This window comes from Coffea arabica, chromosome 3e (genome assembly GCF_036785885.1).
Source record: "Coffea arabica cultivar ET-39 chromosome 3e, Coffea Arabica ET-39 HiFi, whole genome shotgun sequence".
NCBI lineage: Eukaryota > Viridiplantae > Streptophyta > Magnoliopsida > Gentianales > Rubiaceae > Coffea > Coffea arabica.
In genome coordinates, this window is record NC_092315.1 from 19288708 (window position 1) to 19310327 (window position 21620).

Consider the following 21620-nt stretch of genomic DNA (forward strand, 5'->3'; position numbering starts at 1 on the left):
CCAATGCATCTAGTACTTTCATGAGGTTAATGAATCATGTGCTACGTTCATTCTTAGGAAAATTTGTGGTAGTTTACTTTGATGATATGCTAATTTATAGCAAGTCTTATGATGAATACCTTGAGCATATTAGGGCTGTTATGGATGTATTTCGTCGAGAGAAGCTTTATGCCAATCTCAAGAAGTGCAATTTTTGCGCTAATGAGCTTGTGTTTCTAGGGTTTGTTATAAGTGCGCAGGGCATGAAGGTGGATGATCAAAAGGTGAAAGCTATTCAAGAGTGGCTAACACCAAGGTCTACGGGTGATGTTCGAAGCTTCCATGGACTTGCGGGTTTCTGTAGGAGATTCGTGAGGGACTTTAGCACCATTGCTGCACCCTTGACCGAATTGATCAAGAAGAATGAGAATTTCCATTGGGGAGATTCTCAAGAAAAGGTTTTTTGCGCTTTAAAGCACAAACTCACACATGCACCTGTATTTGCCTTACCTGATTTTTCTAAAATATTTGAAATTGATTGTGACGCTTCAGGTATTGGAGTTGGAGATGTGTTGACCCAAGGTGGGAAGCCTATTGCCTACTTTAGTGAGAAACTCAATGGGGCTGCACTGAATTACTCCACTTATGATAAAGAGTTGTATGCCCTCATTCGAGCACTACAAGTGTGGCAGCATTACTTAAGGTTTAGGAAATTTGTGATACACACTGATCATGAGTCCCTTAAATATCTTAAGACCCAACACAACTTGAGCAAGAAGCATGCAAGGTGGATTGCATTCGTGGAGTCCTTTCCATACGTTATTAAATACAAGGCTGGTAAGTCTAATGTGGTTGCGGATGCACTCTCACGAAGGTACTCTCTAATCACTTCTTTAGATGCTAAGTTATTGGGATTTGAGCTAATTAAAGAGCACTATGCACAAGATAATGACTTCGGTGAGCTATACAATTCTTACAAACACACCGGGCAAGGTAAGTTCTTCATTTCCGATGGTTACTAGTTCTGTGCCAATCGGCTTTGCATCCCGCATGGATCAATCCGTGAGCTTTTGGTAAGGGAACCCCATTCGGGTGGACTTATGGGACACTTTGGGGTTGATAAGACTCTTGCCATGCTGCAGAAGTACTTCTACTGGCCGCACATGAGGAGAGATGTTGCACGGGTGGTGGAGCGCTGCTTAGCATGTAAAAAAACTAAATCCAAGGTACACCATATGGCCTTTACACCCCATTACCTATTTCTCATGCACCATGGGTTGATATTTCTATGGATTTTATACTTGGTTTGCCTAAATCCAAGTATGGACATGATTCCATCTATGTGATAGTTGATAGATTCTCTAAGATGGCACACTTCATTGCTTGTCATAAAACGGATAATGCATCTCATATTGCTCACTTGTTCTTTAAAGATATTGTGATATTGCATGTCGTTCCTAGGAGCATTGTATCTGATAGAGATGTCAAATTTCTGACCTATTTTTGGAAGACACTCTGGTCTAAGTTAGGCACCAAATTGCTATTCTCTACTGCTAGTCACCCCCAAACTGATGGTCAAACTGAGGTAGTGAATCGTACATTAGGTACCTTGTTGTGTGCCATCATCAAAAAGAATTTGAAAACATAGGAGGAGTGTTTACCTCATGTTGAGTTTGCTTATAATAGGGTTGTCCATTCTACCACTGGTTTCTCTCCATTTGAATGTGTTTATGGTTTTAACCCGTTAACACCTCTTGATCTAGTGCCATTACCTAGTAATGAGCGCACGCACTTGGATGGTTAGAAACGTGCAGATTTTGTTAAGCAACTGCATGAGAAAGTCAGGGCCAACATTGAGAGGAGAACTGCTCAATATGTCAAGCAAGCTAACAAAGGTCACCAAAAGCTGATTTTTGAACCTGGCGATTGGGTATGGTTGCATATGCGCAAGGAACGTTTTCCTGTTCAAAGGCGAAATAAACTACAACTACGGGGTGACGGACCTTTTCAAGCTGATGAGAACATGAAGATTTGGATTCCCTTCAAATTCAAGAAAATTCAATTGATGGTTGATGGTGCAATCGGGTTCAAGAATCATTGAAGATTTGTCATGCTTATTTCTTGTTATTTATTTAAGTAAGTTTCCAGCAATACTTGTTAGTTAGTCTTGAGTTATTAAGGAAAATAAAGGTTAAGGTCATGTTGACCATAGTTAAGCCAATTGAATCAGTTAGTTTCCTATTCTAATTGAATTAGAGTTTTAGAAAAATAGTTAATTACTTTCAAATTTATTTAGGAAGTTGTGTCAAGTCAAATAAGGAAGTTTGTATTGTTTCCAATTTAGATTAGGGTTTTGAGTCTTGTAAGGCTATAAATAGCCAACTTTATTTAACTATTGAGGGGGATGGAAGATGAATTAATAAAAAGAGAGTTGTCTCCTTTTATGGAGTTCCTTGATGGAACTTGCGTTTCTCCTTGAACAGTATCAAGTATTTAACTTGGATACTTGTGGTGTTCAAGGCAAGATGATCACATCATCTTGTTCTTTCAAGCCAATAATCAATCCACTAGATTTTGAGAGACGGGTTCTCTTTAGGTCTAGCAAGGTAGTTATTGTTCTATAGCCTGATCAAGATAGATCCTTCCGCTGCCTGATTGGCTTGGTTCTTCAAGACAGGTTCTTGTTGGGTCGAGTTCGTATCATCTGGTATCAGAGCTAGTCGACAACCACCAGGTTATATCTTTTTTTTTCGTTTATTTCGAGTCATATATGTTTATCCCAATCTGTTCGTTTGTTTAGAACCAAAAAAAAAAAAAAAGAGTCACTGTTCACCGTTACTGTTCACCGACACTGTTCATAGTTACTGTTTATCCGAATACAAATCTGTCCAGCCTTGTTGTTTGTGTTATCCAACTTGTTTACTTGGTTTTCAAATCTGGATTTTGGCAAAACTTGTTGGAATTTTGTAAATCTTGAAGAGAACTTACAATAATCTTGAGCTTCTTGCATTCTTGATCACAATCTTGAAATTTCTGAAGTTCCTGACAACTTCCTTGAAAGTTCTTGAAAGATCTTGGAGTTCTTGGTAGTTATTATTTGTGGACTTCCTTGTTTTGTGTCGTGGTTGATAGTTGTAGTCAAGAAAAAAAAACAGAAAACAAAAACGAAAAGAAAAAGAAAGAAAAGAGGAATCGGTTGGCAAAAAAAAAAAAAAGAAAAGGAAAGAAAGTGGCAACCGAATTGTTTTGAATAGGGAACCAAATCTGATTTGTGCAATCTTTCTTGGAATAGAATTTGGAAGTTACCAAAAGTTGTTTCAAGAAGATTACCAAAGGTTGTTTCAAGAAGGTTACCAAAAGTTGTTTCAAGAAGAGTACCAAAAGTTGTTTCAAGAAGGTTACCAAAAGTTGTTCAAGAGGAAAAGGATTTTCAAAGGGTTTCCAAAAACTAACTTGTTTCCAAAATCAATTAGGAAACTAAGTAAAGCACTTGGATAACTCTTTGTACTCATTTGGACACTCTTTCTGCTACCTTTTTAGGAAATTTTCCCAAACTCTCTCATCCATTTTTTTTGGAAACTTTCCTAAATTCTCTCATCCATTTTTTTAGGAAACTTTCCTAAACTCTCTCATCCATTTCTTTTGAAAACTTTCCTAAAGTCTCCCATCTATTTTTAGGAAACTTTCTTAAATTCTCTCATACATTTTTAGGACCTTTCCTATATTCTCTCATCCATTTTAGGAAACTCTCCTATGTTCTCTCATCCACTTTAGGAAACTCTCCTATATTCTCTTCCTAGATTTTAGAAACACTCCCTACACTTTCTCCTATATTTTCTCCTATATTTTCTCCTAACTTTTAGGAACACTTCCCTACACTTTCTCCTACATCTCCGTGATTACTCTTGAGGAAGAAGTTGGTGACAATTATTTGGGCTTGAGCAGCATTTCTCAAACTACCTAACCCAACAGGTAAAGGTGTTAACCTGAATCAAGAGCCGAAACTCTGATACCAGATGATACGAACTCGACCCAACAAGAACCTGTCTTGAAGAACCAAGCCAATCAGGCAGCGGAAGGATCTATCTTGATCAGGCTATAGAACAATAACTATCTTGCTAGACCTAAAGAGAACCCGTCTCTCAAAATCTAGTGGATTGGTTATTGGCTTGAAAGAACAAGATGATGTGATCATCTTGCCTTGAACACCACAAGTATCCAAGTTAAATACTTGATACTGTTCAAGGAGAAACGCAAGTTCCATCAAGGAACTCCAATGGAAAATACTTAATTAGAGAGAGAAAAGATGAGTAATTAATACATAATGAATTTTAGGAAAATTAGTAAGCATATATAAAGTTGATTGATTGAGCGCAATTTTGGTATTTAAGTAAACTATGCTCTGGTAGGAAGATAATTGCTCTGGCAACATTGCTTGCCGTGTATATACACTGTAAGTTAATCAAATTTTTAATATAGGCTAATTACATTTATCTCCTCTTAAGTTTGACCAAATTAAAGATAAAATCTTGAAGTTCAGCCACATTACAAGAGTAAGTTAATCAAATTTATAATATGGGCTAATTATATTTATCTCCTCCTAAGTTTGACCAAATTAAAGATCAAATCTTGAGCTTTGCCCATATTACAAGAGTATATCTAAAACCAATAAATCATTAACAAGTAACTCCTTATTGTTAGTCAACCGTCATTGACTATTTAAAGATTGATTTTTTTTTGTCACAACGATAATATTTCTATAATCTAATCCATCATATTCTATAAGAAGGAGGAGTCCTAAGAGACTGTATAAAGGACTAGCAGGTATAAAGATTCGACTAGATTAAAGGGGTGTTTCGGCACCTCTTTTGAATTTTTTTCACTACAAGTAGGGTTTGAACCCCTAACCTACAGCACAAAGAGGGATTTAATCCCTTTTTGGCTCAGTGGATGACTATTTAAAGATTGACTAGGTCAATATAAATTCATAATGGATGTCCCAAAATGCCCATTAATGTCACCCAATCCTACTCTTTTTGTCTTCTGTTTCTCGGTTTCTCTTCTTTCCTACCAAACAAGACCTATCCATCTCCCCTTCCCTCGGGCCCAATAAAAACCAAAAAAGCCACAACTATGAAGGCCATGAAATTAACCATCATCTAACAAGAAGCACCAGCCTTTTTTGTTGGAAATTTTTAAAATTTGTATCAAGTGATTCTAAGATGTACATACACTGTGATAAATGTACATTTATTCATGAATTTGAAAGTATCACGAATATATTCATGTATGTGGAGTTCCATGAATGTAAGGATGGATTCATGTCTTTTATCATAGAATCATGTGATGCATAAATTAAAGTATATGAATTTGTACACAATACCTTGAATGTATTCATATAAATATTTAATAAGTTCACATGTTTCTTAAACAATCTTTTCTATATATAGATGTCAAATAGAGAGTGATTGGCTATAGAAAATCACTTTTCTGCTACTTTGAATAGAGGGTTTGTCTTATTTTGTGCAAGAGTTTTGATAAGTGACTAATTTGAGCTTTTTGAATGACATTTTATGCTATTTTTAGTCACTTTGGCTATGTTATAGGAAGAAAATGGATCATTTTGGCTATAATTGGTGTAAAATGCTCTTAAGTGATTAAATGAGGTTTATGTCACTTTTTACTTGCACTTTGTCCATAAATTGTATAGGAGTTGGAAATATACTTCATTTGGATGAAAAGGAAAGTTGATAGCTTTGACACATCTTCGTATTTCGGCTATAACTTGAGCTGCAATGATTGGATTGAGATGATTCTTGAACATTTTGAAGATAAGAGATAGATCTACAATTTATGTGAAGACGTCAAAATCCAGTTTAAAGATTTTCTAGGTCAAAAAGCCGAATTACAGTAGCCAATTTCTATTGGTCGAAGCTGAAACAAGGCATTGAGAAGTCAAGGGTATTTCAATCATTTCTCAGTCTACACATATTCAAATGAGGTGATTCTTAATGCATTGGAAAGTTAACTCAAAGGGCTACAAGTTTTATGTTTTGGTCAAGAGTTAATTCAGCTTCTATCATTGAGAAAAGTTCAGTTGAAATGGATGCAAAATTGGAATGCCTTGAAGACTGAACAAAAATTGCAAAGAAAGGCAGGAGAGAAATCCAGTCGGATTCTGGTCAAAAATGGTTGCTCTCCACTTGCACAACTTGTTTCCTCCTCCAATAATTCACAGCTATTGATGGACGTGTGACAACCACTTTGCAGTTGTAAAATGGATGTTTGAAACCTCATTTCTTGACTAAATTCATCTATATATAGCCATGGACTTGCAAAGATAAAGAGAGATTGGAGAGTGCAAGAAATACCACAAAGATGTAGTTCTTACATTTTATTAGCGTTAGGTTAGTATAGTATAGGATAGTTTAACTAGTAGTTCATCCTTCTTGTTTATTATCTAGGCAAAGATGAAGAATGATATGAAAATGGACGAGATGAACTCATGTGACAAGGGTTACATTTCTTTCCAAACTCTTTATGTTTTGTACTTGATTCTAAGTTTAGTTAATATACAAGATTGGATTCTATGTTTATAATGTGTTTCTAAAGTTTATGTATTAGGTTTGGTTGAACTTTCTATGATTGTTAGTGTTTATTATTTGGCTATTTGATGCTATTATTTTGAACAAGTTATTTAGCACTTTAGCTCTTTAAATCATGATTAATTTGGTACAATTAATTGTGATTATCTAAAGGTGTTGCTTCTTCAATGAAAATTGAGATTAACACTAGTTCAAGAAGTGCTAAACCTAGGAAGTACACTCACGTGAGTAGAGGTGCACCTTTGTGGCTTTAGTGATTCATTTCTTGTAACTTCATAGAAGAAATGAACTTGTAGCTAATTTCATAACCACGAGAGTAGGTATAGATTAGTTATAAGTATAGTTGATTCACTACGAAAGTAGGTTTCACATACATAAGAAAATTACACCATAACTAGCCTAAATAGTAATACTCAATGATCCAAAAGTAGCACTTACATGAGTAGTTAGGAATAGCATAATCTAAGGAGCTTTCATTTGTTATTATCTTGCATAAGTTTAGCATAGTTTTATCTCTTTTAATTCATTGATCGTCTAAATAATAAAGAAGCTTTAGTATTGCCGGTAATTATCCAATCCTCCTCGTGGGATCGACCCGATATTTACCCTAAACGACTAGTTGACCTGTATACTTGCAGTCAAAACGGGTATAAATTGGATTTAAACTTGTACTTATATAAAAAAAACCCGTCAAGTTTAAGACAAACAAACTTCATCTTATTCTAAAGGATATTTGTCTAAATTTTATTGCACATTATACCAGACAAATAAATCTTAATGGAAAGTGATATACAATCACGATTTGAAGCCAATTCTTGTTACTATATTTGCTAGTTCATTGTAATACTCCCAACAATCTTTAGGCTTTATTTTGTACTCTATAATAGCTGGTACCTTGAAAGAGTTGGCATCCAACCTTGTCAAGTTTGAGAGGTTTGGTGGAGGGAATTTCATTCGTTGGCAAAAACATATTCATTTCTTTCTCACTGCACTCCAAGTGGTCTATGCTTTGACCATCCAAAGTCATTGATCACCAATCTCGAGGAAGAAACTCTTGGGAACATCCGAAAACGTCAAAAATGGGAGAACGACGATGAAATATGCCATGGTCACATCCTCAATGCCATGAGTGACAGTCTATTTGATGTCTACTATTCAATTTCTACCACCAAAGAACTTTGGGATCGTTTGGGATCCAAGTACATGCAACAAAATGCTACAAGTAAAAAGTTTCTTGTCTCATCTTTTAATAATTATAAATTGGTAGATAATAGGTCTGTTATGGAGCAATTTGGTGCGATTGAAAGGCTCCTTAATCACTTCACACAATACAATTTGCACATGGGTGAAGCCATTATTGTTTGCTCTATAACAGATAAATTACTACCTTCTTAGAAAGATTTCGAGAGATCTCAGACTTAAAAATGAGAATATCTCTCTTGAGACTCTTGCTAAGTTTCTTCGAGTAGAAGAGATATTTGTATGCAAAAAAAAAATGATACACAGATTCTTGAAGAGAACAAAGATTTTATTTCAAAAGTGCATGTGGTTGAAGAGGTATAAACTAATAAGTCTCAAGGAAGTAAGAAGGGCCAACAACCCAAGAACCAATCCACCAATAACAAAAAAAAGAAGAAGAGACAATACTTCTATTGCAAGAAAGAGGGACATTACAAGTCCGAGTGCAAGATTCTTAAAAACAAGCGAGTCTTCCAATAACACAAGCAAAAATCTTGTGGCTATGATTTCTGAGATCAATATGATTGAAGATGATTTTGCTTGGTGGATTGATTTTGGTGCTACGTGACAAGTGTGCAACAATATAATGTTCTTCAAGTCCATGAAACTTGTGGATGAAAGCACCATTGTTTACATGAAAATTCTGCTGCAATTCCAATTCAATGCATTGGAGAAGTAGAATTAAAATTTACTTTCGACAATGTTGTAATCTTGAAAAATGTGTTTTATGTACCGGAAGTTAGGAAGAACTTGATGTCAGCTAGTTTGTTGAATAAATTTGACTTTAGACTTGCGTGTGAAACTGACAAGTTTATTTTGTCTACAGGTGATTTGTTTGTAGGTAAGGGTAATCATTGTAATGGGATGTTCAACTTAAATGTATTCGTTATTAGAAATAATAAGATTGGTATGGTTTCTACATATTTGATTGAGTTTTCTTTTGGATTGTAGCATAACAGACTTGGTCATGTCAACTACAAACGAATGCATGAAATAATGAGACTTGATTTGCTGCCATATTGTGACAAAAATGAAGGAAAATGCAAAACATGAATGCTAACAAAAATCACAAGAAATCCATTTCCTAAAGTTGAAAGATCATCCAAAATCTTAAATTTTATTTATAGTGATGTGTGTGATTTACATAGCACTCCTACTTTGGGTGGTAAAAATTATTCTGTGACTTTTATTGATGATTATACTAGATATTGTCATGTTTACTTGTTACACTCAAAAGATGAAGCAAAGCAAAATTCAAGACATACAAATCAGAAGTTGAACTTCATTGTGAAACCTTTATTAAATGTTTAAAACAAATTGATGTGGAGAGTATTATGATATTACTTATTTTGAGTCTACTGGGATAAAACATAAGATGACTGCTCCTTATACATCACAACAAAATGGTATAGTCGAAAGAAAAAATCGTGTATTGACGGAAATGGTTAATACACTTTTGTCAAATTCTGGACTAAGTTAAGGATGTTGGGATAAAACCTTGTTAACGGCTTATCATATTCTAAACAGAATTCCAACATCAGATGACTGCTCCTTATACATCACAACAAAATGGTATAGTCGAAAGAAAAAATCGTGTATTGGCGGAAATGGTTAATACACTTTTGTCAAATTCTGAACTAAGTTAAGGATGTTGGGATAAAACCTTGTTAACGGCTTGTCATATTCTAAATAGAATTCCTAATAAAAGAAGATCTATAACGCCTTATGAACATTGGAATAAAATGAAACCTAATCTAAACTATTTGAGAGTTTAGGGTTGTAGGACTATTGTGAAACTCTCGAAATCTAAGAAAAGGAAATTGGGAGAAAGAGGTGTGGAGTATATATTCTTAAGATATGCACAAAATAACAAAGCATATAAATTCATGGTAATTGAACCTAATGATTCAATTTCGTTTAATATCATAATTGAATCTATGGATGCTATTTTTGAAGAAAATAGGTTTACCTCCAAACAAGATGCTATTCCAAAATCAAGTGAATTGACAAAAGATCATGAAAATGTATCCATTGAATTAAGAAGGAGCAAAAGAGCTGGAAAGTCAAAAGACTTTGGTTCAAACTTCTATATGTATCTAGTCAAAGGAACTAGAGATACATTGAGCAACCAAATCCCTTATTGTTTCAATACTAAGACTGATCCCAAAACCTTTGAAGAAGCAATGAAATCACAAGATGCTCTTTTTTTAGAAAGGAAGCTATAAATGATGAGATGAACTCAATTATAGGTAATAAAACTTGAAAATGAGTAGACTTACGACTTGATTCAATATCAGCTGGTTGTAAGTGAATCTTTAAGAAGAAATGAAGATTGATGACACTATTGACAAATTCAAGATCAGGTTGGTTGTCAAAGGGTTTAAACAAAAGTACGGTGAGGACTTTTTTAACACATATTCTTTAGTAGGTAGAATTGCTACAATTAGATTACTACTTGCCATAACTTCTATCTAAAATCTAGTCATTCACCAAATTGATGTTAAAATAGCAATCTTGCATAGTGATTTTGTAGACACCAAAAATTTCATTTATTAGCTTTATTTTATTTTTAATGACAGTTAGTGTTATTTTTACTTATTTTATAAATTAGGTTCATTATTTTTATTTTTATTTTTTCATTAAATTTTTGAAAAAGGAAAATTCTCACAAAAATTCAAAAATTTGTTTTTAATCCTCTTAGATTCAATTTCTTTAAAGTAAATGAAAATTTTGCAATGCAACTTCAATTAGGAATTAACTTTGTTTGCTTACTTAAGTTGATTTTGAAAATCCAAAAATATAAAAAATAAATAAAAAATAAAAAGATAGGTGGGGGTTTGCATGTTGAACAAGTGTGCTAAAGAAGCATTAGACAAGTGTATTAGGGGAGTATTGGACAAGTGTTAGTGCATGCAAATAGGACAAGTGTCCCCATTTTGTTGATACCACATGTAAAGGGAGGGGGTAAGTGGCAAGACACTTGGAAGCCTAGGAAAAATTTGAAAAAAATAAAAAACAAAAGAAAAAAGAAAAGGGCGGCGGACGATAGAGAGAAAGCTACAGAAAAAAGGGGAAAATCTGAAAAATTGGGAGAGAGAGAGAGAGAGATAGAGAGGACGAGAGAAGAAATCTAGAGAAAAAGAAACAAGAAATCAAACAAGGAAAAAGAAGGCTACAGGCGGAGGGAAAAAGAACGAAAGAGGAAAAGCTTGAGGGAGGAAAATTGGAAGCTTCAGGCGGGGAGGAGCAAGAAAATCAGAAATTGAGCAAGAAGGAAGCAGGGGAGAGCAAAAGAAAGTCAAGGAATGGAGGAAAAGACGAAGCTGTCATTCACCGGAATCCACCACCACCACCTGCAAAGAAAGCACTGTAAGCTTATCTTTTTCCTTTAAACTTCACTTTTCTTCAATTAACAGCCTTCGAAACATGTTTTCCGTGACTTTGCTTATGTCAATTTTCCTGTTGGTTATCCACGATTTTAGAATATACATGCTTTATGTGTCGATTGGATTGAAATCCTTTGTGTTTTGACAATTTTGAGGCTAATCACAACTTCAATTGAGTAGGGAACCGTTGAATTTCTTCATGCCCATTGACTGTTTGATAAAATGGCCAACGAAAATCTCAAACCAAAAGAATAAATCTTATGCATTTTTGTATGCATTCAAGAGGAAATCTAGCCAGTCCAAAGCTGGCCAGAACCTAGGCGTTTGCTAGTCGGGGAGAGGAAGAGAAGCCATGAACTTTTGAAGTTGATTTCTTCCGTTTTGTTGTTTTTGCATTCTACAATGGTTTAGTGCATACTTGCCGTGTGAGGTCACTGAAATCTTGAAGCATCAGAGGTTGCAAAAGTTTTTCCTTTCAGTTGCATCGAAGAAGACAGCTTCTGCGAAGCATGAATGAATAAATTTCTAAAAATTGTAATTTAACCCCTTAATTTCTGCCTAATTTCATTGTGGCCCAAAAATAAAAAAATCGAATTGATTTGGCCCTTTTAAGTTTTAATCCCCCTTTTACGTCTTCGGTGAGTTGTTGGGTAAATTAATTCTGAGATTTTTATGGTATACTTAGGTTCTATTTTTTTTTAGTTATCTTATTATCTTGTTGGGTTTAATAAAAATTAGATGAGAATTGGATCAGGTTTAATTTAATTGGGTCTTGATGGTGGGTTTGTCTATTTTGATTAGGTTTTGGTTGTTTATTTTCTGGGTTTGTGGTTTGGACTGGGGGATGAAAGCCCATATGATCTGATTAAATTGCTTTGGTAAAAAGAGATAGACCTTACCCGCTCCTTTCCTTTGGATCTCGGTTGGGCTGAGAGGGTTTTTGGCCCAAACAAATAAGAAAAATGGCGTAATGGCTTGTTAGGTCAAGAAGTCTGGTGACGAAATTTCATTCCAATCCCCTAACGTTTGAGTATTTTTACTACGACCCTATAACTTTAGATTTCTTTCAATTATGTCCCTAATTTAATTGCAAATAGGTCGTTAAACTTTATTTTTATTTAATTTTGACCTCGAATCTTTGTGATAATTATAATTTAACCAGCAAAACTTTGTTAATTTTTACAATTAAGTCCCTACTTGTTTAATTTCTTAAATGTAGGTTGTTTACATGATTTAATTGATTCAATTTCATGTTTATTTTCATTTTTTATGACTATTCGTCAATTAAAGTGATACATTGACCTTTTTCTTTGTTTTGGAGGGTAAATAAGAAAACTTCACTTCATTAGATCACCAATTCAAGGAATGTATACTCTACTCTTTATTTTGATCTTACGTAATCCAACGTGCCCCTATATGACTTTATGTGCGTAATTGCATGCCTTTTTGAATGTTTTATTTCATTTATTTATTTAGTCACTTTAATTGTTTTGATTTTGTATATTTACTTAATTTAATTTTTAGTTATTTGTGAGGCATTTAAATGCCAATTTGTAATAGTTAGATTATTATTTTATTTCATTTGTCCCCCTTAGATTGTAGTTAGGGCCCTCTAATGCAATAGTTAGGTGTCCATTTGCTTTATTTGCTTTGTGTGTTTCGCACACTTGTGTATTACATATTACTCGCTTTCTTAGGGTCTTGCATCTAGATATCATACTTATGTGCTATGTGTTTTATGTGATATTATGTGTTTACTTGCTTTATTATGTTTTATATGATTTGTTTAGTTATAATCAATGTGTGACGTCACCACACTAGTCCAACGCTAGTTGTGGCCCCCTTTCTCGTCACCACACTAGTTCAATGCTAGTTGTGGCCCTTTGTTCCGATTTTTCACTAGTCCAATACTAGTTAGGACTTATAGACATGGGCTAGTCCAATGTTAGACCCTTAGGAACCATCCACGTGCTAGATCATGTTTGTGTGACAATCACTACATTTTCATGCATATTTTCTATTTTTAGAGTTTTTTATCATTTTGCATGACATTTCTCTCATATGTATATCCCTTATCCCATATTTTCCTCTATATATATCCCTTATTCTTATGTGTGAGACATGACATCAGACTTGCATTTCATTTAAGGAAAATTAGGAATAGATTAGTGCATTTGTTTGATTAGATAGGAAATACCCCTCGAATATGGCATATGGACGAGTATGGCTTTTTAGCCTTAGCACGCTCGTATTCCTTTTATTAAAGGGAAAATTAAAGTCACAAATTTTAGCCTCCCCACATCCGTTATGATGCATTCCTTTAAGTCATGTATATTTGTATTTTTGTGTTTTTCTTTTCTTTTCTTCGAGTCTCATAATTTTGCACATTCGTGACCTCTTCAAAGAGTCACTCTTAGGCATCACAATTAATGTGATTTGCACCAATTAAGTTTTGAAGTGATATCTTGACCCCCCGATATCCTCCTAAGTTTAGGTTTTGCATCCATATAGTGACATCCAAATGTGATAAATTTTTAGGTTAAAATAAGAAAATTTTTGACTAAATCACGCAACTAGTCTTGGTTAGATTGAAAGGGTACCTTAGATTTTATCCTTACCTTCCCTTTCTTCAAACGTGACTCCTGAACACTGTTCTCTGATTTTCAAAGACTTGGAGTTATTTAAAAAGGGTTTTCTCTACTTTTTTTTATTTAAAATTCATTTTAGGTGACTTTGTACACTTCAACTCAACACCAAGTGGCGACTCCTATTTTTCATTAAAAACCCTTTTTAAACTATTATTTTTTGAGTCAAAATCGTCGCATTTTTTAAGTCCCATTTAAGCCCATTTTCTTTATTTATTTTCTAAAAATCAAAAACTCATTTTCAATCAAAATTAATCAAAATTCATTTTTCTAAACTTGTAAATTTATTTTTTCTTTTAAAAATGGGGCGCGACAGCTTGGCGACTCCACTGAGGACTTCGAGAGTCCAAGCATTTGATTTAATCAATCCTTTTCTTTTTTCTAACCTTTTTATATATCACATTTGGAGGTTTTAGGTTACATTTTTTCCTTTTTAGGGTTTCTTACATATTCACACGCACAATCATCTCGATATCTGCGTATGTGATGAATGGATTGTTTATTTGCTTTTACTTGTATCGCGCTTGCATCTTGGGGGGGGGGAGGGATAGTCACCCTAGAATTTTCACCCACATTTGATGGTACTATAATCTGTTCCCTCAAAAGGAAGCACTTCATACGTGCATGCATTACTTTTACCCTATTTTTTCTTTTTCGTGGGCGTTTCCTACATCTCCTTGTAGAATTAGGATCGATTTTCTTAGGTAGGCGGATGGTGTGCTCTACGTCCATAGCGATGCCTAAGAGATCACTCAAGCCACCGACCGAAGGCATTGCGATTGATGACCCTTCGCCTTTTGGTCTGAAGGCTTGGAAGCCTGAGCCTGATAGAGTCTAGATGCATTAGTAAGTCAAACCTCACGCATCCATGTTAGAAATACCCTAAGATAGAGTCAACCTTACTCAACTAGGAGCACTAAGCACGAGGGGAGGGATTCCACCCCTCTTTCCTTATTTTTTCTTTTTTGCTTTGTATATCACTTAATTGCCACAATGTGTTATGTGTTGAACTAACATTTCCTTGTTTTCTCGTCTTTTGCATTCATAAATGTTAGGAAAAAGAGATCTGGCATGATACTCTTTTAGAACCTACCCTCTTAGATAGGTTATTACACTTTTAAATTTCGATGTATTGCATTTGTAGGTTAAACAAGTGCACATCATTCTAGACTCACACTGGCATACAAAGGGTCCCTTTAGGTCATGTTTTATTTCAAAATTGCATATTTAATACCTTTGATAAATTGGCATCATGCATAAACCTTAGAGAGAATGTCACATAGGGAATTTCGTATTAGGAATAAGCCACCTTGTGTTTCGGATATGTAATCCAATGAGATTTGCACGTTTGTATTCCTTGTACCATCCAAAAGGGTAGTGCACAAGATAAGGAAGAATCCGATCTTTCCCATGATAATAGAGCAACTTTTGCACATTAGAATATGAGTATCTAACAATTATCTTTTGGCCATTTTATCAGAATTGGTAAAAATTCCTTGCGTAAAGGACATTAATTTGAATAAATTCACAAATAATTCCTCATTGTTGAGATGATAAATATATTGAGGCCAAATCTTGATTTTAGAAGACTCATAGACTAATGCATCACAATGAATTTGTTGAATTACCAAGGGGCAGACAATCCAATCGATTTTTTAATAAATCATTAATTTCATTCAATCCATTTGACCAGTTTTACCCATTTTTGGGGTGATTTAGTCAATTTTGAATAAATTATCAATTTCATACAATCTATTTTATCCATTCATTCATTTTTAGGATAATCTAGTTAATTTTGAATAAATCATCAATTTCATCCGAATCGTTTGACCCGTTATATTTTTTTTTTAGGGTTTCAATCTAAGGTTCCCTGAATAAACTAGTCGAGACGTTGCAATCCTTTCAAGAGTAGGCTCTTTCACACATCACTTTATGCGTTAATCAAAGCAATCAATCCATTCGAACTTTGTCCTCATTTTGTTAGAACAAATGTCTCTTGCCACCCCAATTGGCCAAATTTTTTTCAAATTGCTTTTCATTCGAATATCAATAAGTTGATCGGGTTCATCAGGTATTGTATAATGCCTACTCTAGAGGATTGCATTCTCATTCTAGGCCAACCCTTGGCATAAAAGGGCTCCCCAATAGGACATGCATCTGAATTACTTTAATTTTTACTAACTCGTGTCTTTTTCTTTTTCCTTTTTCTTTTTATCAGCAGTTAATCAAGAGGGGAATCTAAATAGGATTTTTCCTAAATTTTCAATTAATTGCAAACATAGCTACACGAAGAAGCCCCATCATTACACGAAGAAGCCCCATCATTACACGGTCACATAGCCGAGGTTCAAGAATAGTATAAACATAAGTACACATCCTGAATCGTCCAAGGTGTTAAACAAATTCAACGGCGCGTGATTGATCAGATGATTGATGGTAGTAGCAGCGGTGTACAGCATGATCCCTTATGTGCTGGTCAAATTGAACCGCAACCACTACCCCTACCCTATATTCAAACCTCTTTTGCTCCATATTTCGTAAATTCACCTGAGGAAACTTTTCATATATCCCACTCATGACCTACCACATACCTATACATCTAATATCCACATCCATTCTCCTCACACTTAGAATCCTAAAAAAAATTATCCACCTGTTGGACCATTGATTTTCTCCCCTCTCGAAGGGAATTTCGATAAACTTGGGGAGTTGTCTTTGGTTAAAATCCATGAAAATCATTCATGCGTGTGTCTTTTGTTTTATTATATTTTTGTAAATAGTTTTCAATCAAGTGGCTTTTGAAGACACGTTTCGTTTAGCAAGTAACATAATATTAAGTTTGATTTTTTTTCTTGAAATGCAATAAAATGTACAGTTTTTTATATACTGTGACTTACACATTCTTTTCAAATGGCCCAAAATAAAACCCCCTGGCCTCTAGATATTACCATTCTGGAATTTGATGGCTGCAATCTCGATACCGCATGAATGTGATTTCAAAATTCAAAATGAGAGGAATAGCGAGGAGGTATCCGAACATACTTTAAAGAGATTCGAAGGAGGAACTCAGACCGAATGGGAATCAAGATGAAGGAAATAAAATTAGTGGTCACTTGAATAAAAAGCAGAAAAAGGAGGCTGATGGGAAAGCAGTGTCAAGAACAATAATCTTTATTTAATGAGAAGCAACCAAATGCAATAAAAAAGAGCGACCCGTGCTTACAATAAAAGGGTCAAATCGTGACTACTCGGAAAAGAGACAAAATGTTGAGGCAACTGTTGTCGATGCAAGATTGGAAAGGGTTTGCTGTCAAAAAAAAAAAGAAAAAAAATGAGGAAAAGAAAAAGAAAAATGAAGAGTATTGTCCGGCGGATCACTTATGTTTCACAGATATGAATGAACAGGAGTCTTCCTCGGTCAATTAATTCAGATACATGCAAGAAATTTCACATTAATGAAAGTTTCCTTTCAGAGTTAATGTAAGGAACGGAATAAAAGTCAGATCCTCTTCTTTTCCAATCAAATATTCTATCCCTAGTTACCCCTTTTGAACCTTCAGAATGATTATTTCGTTTGGCAACCGCTGAAAATCGCAAACCCCACACTGGAAAAAATTTGAATTTTAACAGAAGAAAGCTAGAAAAGAAAGGGAAAACTTCAAAAGATGAAAGAAATGGCAGAAGACCGAAAAAGGGAAATGAAAGAAAAGAGAACCTCGGTTAAGCATAATCTGGGGCAAATTTTAAAAATTTCAAAGGAATGGCAGAAAGTCGAAAAAAAGGAAATGAAAGAAAAGGGAACCTCAGTTAAGAATAAACTGGGGCAAGTTTTGATTTAATCCTAATATAGGGTTGATGCAACAATGCGATCTCAGATCATTTAAACCACTTTTGAAATCAGCTTTCAAGCCTTAACTTTTCTAAGCACCCCACTACAAAAGCCGAAAGTTCTAACTTCTGTTCTTTGCAATATCTCTATTAAGAAATTTGCTAATTAATTGGCAAGTGATGTTCATATACTGATGCTAAAAAATTTTTTAGATGCATTTCTGAATTGATTAGGTGTGAGGTTGACACCGCTCATCATGTGAAAATCTGCAAGGATGCCTTTAAAAGAAAAAGGAGAAAGAAAAAAAGAAAATCAAGAAGGAAAATAGGGAAAAAAGAGAAAGAAAAATAAAAATAAAAGGACGGAGGGTAATCATGGTAAAAACCCGAAATGACGCTAAGGTAGGGTTGCACAAAGAGAGCAAAGGTGACTCGGTTCATTGGGATTCCTTTTCACATTGTGATTTTTTTGCCGGCATTGAATTACGGATGGACGATATCCAAAGGGTCAAACGGGGCACTTTGTTAGAGGCCAAAGTATTTTGATCATCAACATAGATTACTGGATTTGTGTTTCATTTCTCTAAAATCATCTTTGTCTTTCAATACAAGTCGATGGTTATTTTTTACATTACTTTGATTTTTGACATTTTTGTATAAAAATTCTTTGGGTGTTGCATAGTTTCATTTGTTTCATTGAATTTTATCAAATGACAGTTTTCTCGATTTTTCGAAAGGTGCATATGCATAAGTTTTCATGTTAAGTTAGCATTGGAAGCTAAGGCAACCGAGATGCAATTTACGGTGCAAGGTCGGGTTTTGTAGCATCAAGGGAAAAACATCAAAATACTCATGTTTACACGTTTCTCGAAAGTCGGACGGATCGAATGGTGGTGGCATTATTTTGATTGTTTCACATAGCAAAATTGGGGGAAATTATTTTTGTAATAAAGCCAGGGAATGTCGCCTAACAATTAAACATTCAGGGTTCAAATAGAAGAGGAAGTACGAATCAAGGCCTTAAGGAGGAGCAACAATACCACAATGCAAAGCAAATGATTGGTTGTATAAAAATTGATTCAAATTGGGGCAAATTTTTAAAAGATTTTTTAGGTAAGTATTCAAGAATTTTTTTTTCATGCAATAACGTGTCTTTTATCTCCGTTAACATCGAGTTTTTCTCACTAACGTATTTTTTCTATAACCATTAGCATCGGGTCCAACCCACTAACATGGCTTCTATATCCTTTAGTATCGAATTTATCTCACTAACGTGTTTTTGCTTTCACCGTTAGTATCGAGTTTTTCTCACTAACATGTGCCATGGCTTCTATCACCGTTAGTATCAAATTTAACCCACTAACGTGGCTTCTATCACCGTTAGCATCGGGTCCAACCCACTAACATGGCTTCTATATCCGTTAGCATCAAATTTTTCTCACTAACGTGTGCTGTGTTTTTCTATCACCGTTAGCATCGGGTTTAACCCACTAACATGACTTCTATCACCGTTAGCATCGAGTCCAACCCACTAACGTGGCTTCTATATCCGTTAGCATCGAGTTTATTTCACTAACGTGTTTTTTCTTTCAACGTTAGCATCAAGTTTTTCTCACTAACGTGTGCCGTGTTTTTCTATCACCGTTAGCATCGGGTCCAACCGACTAACGTGGCTTCTATATCCGTTAGTATCGGATCCAACCCACTAACGTGACTTCAATATCTATTAGCATCGAGTTTTTCTCACTAACGTGTACCGTATTTTTCTATCACCGTTAGCATCGGGTTTAACCAACTAACGTGGCTTCTATATCCGTTAGTATCGAGTTTATCTCACTAATATATTTTTTCTTTCACCGTTAGTATCGAATTTTTCTCACTGACGTGTGCTGGGTTTTTCTATCACCGTTAGTATCGAGTTTTTCTCACTAACGTGTGTTGTATTTTTCTATCACTGTTAGCATCGGGTTCATCCCACTAACATGTCTTCCTACCTCGGCAGGTTTGGGTTGTATCCCACTGGCCGTTTTACCTTGTCTGGCTAGGGTTTTTATCCCGTTGACCTTTATATGTTTGCTTGTTTCAATTCACGGCAAAATAATTACAGGTAAGTATTTGGTGTCTACGTCTTTGTCTCGAATTTCTTCAAAACTCAGATAAAGAGGGGCAAGCTGTAGACACCAAAAATTTCATTTATTAGCTTTATTTTATTTTTAATGACAATTAGTGTTATTTTTACTTATTTTATAAATTAGGTTGATTATTTTTATATTTATTTTTGCATTAAATTTCTGAAAAAGGAAAATTCTTACAAAAATTCAAGAATTTGTTTTTAATCCTCTCAGATTCAATTTCTTTAAAATAAATGAAAATTTTGCAATGCAACTTCAATTAGGAATTAACTTTGTTTGCTTACTTAAGTTGATTTTGAAAAACCAAAAATATAATAAATAAATAAATAATAAGAAGATAGGCGGGGGGTTTGCATGTTGAACAAGTGTGCTAAAGGAGCATTAGACAAGTGTATTAGAAAAGTATTGGACAAGTGTTAGTGCAAGCAAATAGGACAAGTGTCCCCATTTTGTTGATACCACATGTAAAGGGAGAGGGTAGGTGGCAAGACACTTGGAGGCCTAGGAAAAAATTTGAAAAAAACAAAAAGCAAAAGAAAAAAAAAAAGGGCCGCGGATGAAGGAGAGAAAGCTACAAAAAAGAGGGGAAAATCTGAAAAATTGGGAGAGAGAGAGAGAGAGATAGAGAGGACGAGAGAAGAAATCTAGAGAAAAAGAAACAAGAAATCAAACAAGGAAAAAGAAGGCTACAGGAGGAGGGAAAAAGAACGAAAGAGCAAAAGCTTGAGGGAGGAAAATTGGAAGCTTCAGACGGGGAGGAGCAAGAAAATCATAAATTGAGCAAGAAGGGAGCAGGGGAGAGCAAAAGAAAGTCAAGGAACGGAGGAAAAGACGAAGCTGTCGTTCACCGGAATCCACCACCACCACCTGCAGAGAAAGCACTGTAAGCTTATCTTTTTCCTTTAAACTTCACTTTTCTTCAATCAACGGATTCTTGAAGCCTTCGAAACATATTTTTCGTGACTTTGCTTATGTCAATTTTCCTGTTGGTTATCCACGATTTTAGAATATACATGCTTTATGTGTCGATTGGACTAAAATCCTTTGTGTTTTGACAATTTTGAGGCTAATCACAACTTCAATTGAGTAGGGAACTGTTGAATTTCTTCATGCCCATTGACTGCTTGATAAAATGCCCAAACGAAAATCTCAAACCAAAAGAATAAATCTTATTCATTTTTTGTATGCGTTCAAGAGGAAATCTGGCCAATCCAAAGCTGGCTAGAACCTGGGCGTTCGCTAGTCGGGGAGAGGAAGAGAAGCCATGAACTTTTGAAGTTGATTTCTTCCGTTTTGTTGTTTTTGCATTCTACAATGGTTTAGTGCATACTTGCCGTGTGAGGTCACTGAAATCTTGAAGCATCAGAGGTTGCAGAAGTTTTCCCTTTCAGTTGCATCGAAGAAGACAGCTTCTGTGAAGCATGAATGAATAAATTTTTAAAAATTGTAATTTAACCCCTTAATTTTTACCTAATTTCATTGTGGCCCAAAAATAAAAAAAATCGAATTGATTTGGCCCTTTTAAGTTTTAATCCCCCTTTTACGTCTTCGGTGAGTTGTTGCGTAAATTAATTCTGAGATTTTTATGGTATAATTAGGTTCTATTTTTTTTTAGTTATCTTATTATCTTGTTGGGTTTAATAAAAATTAGATGAGAATTGGATCAGGTTTAATTTAATTGGGTCTTGATGGTGGGTTTGTCTATTTTGATTGGGTTTTGGTTGTTTATTTTCTGGGTTTGTGGTGATTTGTGAGGCATTTAAATGCCAAATTGTAATAGTTAGGTTATTATTTTATTTCATTTTT

The 21620-nt window shown here is 34.8% G+C and overlaps 1 long non-coding RNA gene across 1 annotated transcript; it reads left to right on the forward strand.

Annotated features, from left to right (window-relative positions):
- Nucleotides 1-10818: 10818 nt before the first annotated feature.
- Nucleotides 10819-21432, forward strand: LOC140038223 (uncharacterized). Its single transcript, XR_011842029.1, has 2 exons — nucleotides 10819-11192; nucleotides 19685-21432. It is a non-coding gene; the product is annotated as an uncharacterized lncRNA (long non-coding RNA).
- Nucleotides 21433-21620: the final 188 nt, after the last annotated feature.